Source organism: Ochotona curzoniae, unplaced genomic scaffold (assembly GCF_017591425.1).
Source record: "Ochotona curzoniae isolate NIBS_2020 unplaced genomic scaffold, NIBS_Ocur_1.0 scaffold_4763, whole genome shotgun sequence".
Lineage (NCBI taxonomy): Eukaryota > Metazoa > Chordata > Mammalia > Lagomorpha > Ochotonidae > Ochotona > Ochotona curzoniae.
The window spans coordinates 8,905,069-8,908,408 of NW_024467123.1; positions in this window are offsets into that span (position 1 = coordinate 8,905,069).

Genomic DNA, 3,340 nt, shown 5'->3' on the forward strand with positions numbered 1-3,340 from the left:
GGGCGGCTGGGCCCGCGCCTGCGCAGCTCGCGCCACACCACGGCCGCGTGACCATGCCCAGCCTCTCTGGGCGGAGCTCCGGCAGCTCCTTCGGCTCTGGCCAGCTATGCTCCCGGGGTGGACGGGAGCTGTGCCTTGCTAGTGCTGCTCCTGAGTGGCTTATACCGCCACCGACGGTAGCCGAGCTGCCCCTGGAGAGTCCTTTCGGGCGCTGCCTGGGGCCAGAGGGGCTGTGAGCTGCTCTAAGGAGTTCTATAGTCCAGGGTGGTCACCTTCACAGTACACAGCCTGTTACTGAAGAAATTTTTCTGATGGCTTTGGTCAGTTTGCTCGCCACTGAGGCAATCATCAGGCCTGCCTCTGAGCGTCCTTTCAAGCTGCAGGACCAAATTCAGAATGGCCAGCCTCCCTAGCCACATACCCTTTTGCTCCTAAATGCTGGCCATCTTGGCAAGGTAGCCGCTGGCGGTCTGGAACCCTGGCTCCTGGGATAGTGTCTGTTTTTCTCACACTCTGAGCAATGCTGGGACTAGTTGATGCTCATCCATGTAACCTACGGTTGACTCATTCCTCGGATGTTTAGTATGCACACTATGGTATCTAAGTAGGTGATTGGGAGATCTAATTTTTGGAGCCAGGTAGAGCTGGCACATTATACAAGAGACAGGCGTGTTACCCAGCGGTTAAGTCCCTGCTGGCATCCTCCAGCGGCTGCATTCAGCGTCCCAGCAGTGTGTAACCCTGGAGGCAGCAGGTGATGGCTTAAGCGGTGGGATGCCCACACCTATGGTCGAGACCCAGGTGGGAGTTCCTGGTCCTGGCTCAGCCTTGGTTGTTTTCTGAGTGTTGTGAGCATTTCTAGAGGAAAAAAAAACTTTGTTTTTCTTCTGTTCAAGTGAATATAATTCATTTTTCTTCAAGATTTATTTGCTTATTGGAGAGGCAGAGTTACACAGGGAGAGTCATTCCCCATAAAGTCACAATACCCAGAGACTGGAATTCCAAACAAATCTCCCATGTGAGTACAGGGGCACAGGTATTTGGGTCATCTTCTGCAGCTTTTCCAGGTGTAATAGCAGGGAGCTGGATCCCAAGTGGAGCAGTTAGGATTTTGAGCATGCTCTTACAGGATGCTGGGATTGTAAGTGATGTCTTAACTTCCTATGGCACAATGCTGGCACCATAAAAAAAAAAATTTCAAGCTCAGTGAGACACCAGAACAGTCACAGGGCTGGGGAGCAAAGCAGTCTGATATGCCCAAAGGTCAAAGGTGGCAACTTCCAGCCATGCCTCCCCACACCCCCAAGTGCATACAAAGTTAAAAAGGCTTTCCTGAGTCACCTCCCAGACCTGCTCAGAAACGTGGCAGGACTTCACACCACGTCATTTATTCAAGGGACCTAGCACCCAGATGTTTTAGGTGAATCTAAAGGGGGTGGGGTAGAGAAGAGGCTGAAGAGAAATCAGTTTGAGGTTGCACATTTTTCTTGCAGAAACAGGCATTTGATCTGAAAGGCTGGAAAAGATCAGTATAATTTGGCACAACGTGGGTGTAGTCATCAGAAGGCAGTTCATGCTCGGAGAACCCTTCCCACTCCTGCTGCTTTTGTCCCTCTCCTATGAAGAGAAAGGGGAGAGAGCTTAATCTCTCCATCTCAAAGTAGGAGGTTTAGTCAAAGGTTTGGAAAGTTTGCAAAGAATGCAACTTGCAACAGGCTGTTTCCTGGGGACACTGGCCCCCGCAGACTGACCACTAATAACAGAACCTTTCAGAGTGAGAGATAGCCTGACTTTTGGACTGGGCTGTGCCTGTGGTATAATTACTAATCAAATGCAAAAGGCCATGATTATATTTACACTTCAGTCAAGTCCCAAAGCACTGGACTTCAAAAGCCAGGCAAGTTCTGGCAGCTAATTAATATGCTACTCAGATGCTAAGTTTCTTTCTCTAAAGAAAGCACAGACTGAATTCATTAAAAAAAAAAAAAAAGTCATTAGACCATAAAAATAAATTATGGGCAGGCAGACCCAGGAAAGCATATTTACAAAGCCAATGGATAAAACGGAAACAAAAAGAGGCAACAACAAACAAGCAAAACAAAAAAACCTTCTGAAAAATAACACCTCCCCCCCAGCCACCAAAAAAAAAAAAAAAATTCCCACCAACATGTCAAATTTTAGGAAAAAAGTAATCATAAGAGTTGAAAGACCATAGCATACCTTAGATTTTGGATTGAAGGAGATAGAAGTTTGGGTTGAATAAAAATTGTGACAGCGTAGATAACTTATGTATGTACTATACACAGGAGCTGGAAAACTGCTCTACCCCTGAAAAGTCCCTATAGACACCCAGGGAACATTGCTGGTGGGTGCAGGCTTGAAGTTCTTGCAGCATTGCCAAACCTCTGAATTCTGCTGGCATCTGTTGCACCCTCAGCAGTGATCCACTCCGTGACATGAGGCTTTTTAAGCTGAGAGCCCTGCCCAGGTTCAGGAGGTGACTGACAAAAGAAGTGACAATAAGAAGTTGAGGGTGCTACCCTAAAAAGGAATGTTAACCTCTCAGAATGAGTTCTTCTTTGTTTCAAAGTTGTTTTTTTCTTTTTTTATATCTATTTGACTTCAGTTATTTTTATTAGAATGGCTTATTTTTACAGAAAGAAGGAAAGAGAAAAAGATCTTCTATCTGGTAGTTCATGTCCCAGATGGCCGCAATGGCCAAAGCTGAGCCAATCCAAAGCTAGGAGCCAGGAGCTTCTTCTGGGTCTCCCATGCGCGTGCAGAGTCCCAAGTATTTGGGCTGTCCTCTGTTGGTTTCCCAGGCCGTAAGCAGGGAGCTGGATGGCACATAAAGACCAGTGCCCATTTGGGAACCTAGTGCTTGCAAGGAGAGGATTAACCAATCGAGCTGTTGTGCTGGGGCCTGTTTCAGAGTTTTAAAACATTCCATTCCAAACGGGAAGGAAGAGAATGTATGACTTGGCAATCATGAGCTTTGCTATCCTACAATCAGGTAGAGTTTGATCCAGCAATGTAAATGGATATCAATGTCAGTGGATAAATTTATATAAAGAAATTAAAGGAGATAAAACTATTTCTCAATGGATCTAAAGTATGATTCAATTTACATTAAAGGGGATGAAACTGTTTCCCTGGATTCTGAAATAGGATTCAGTAAAAATTGTACATTTCCCAGTCGTGGCACTGTTAGGGATAAACACTTATTCCTAACATTTAAATACCATATGCTTTACCAAGGCCCGAGGACTAACATTTAAATACCATATGCTTTACCAAGGCCCGAGGACTAACACCTTAAGTCACAAAATGCTCATTGCAA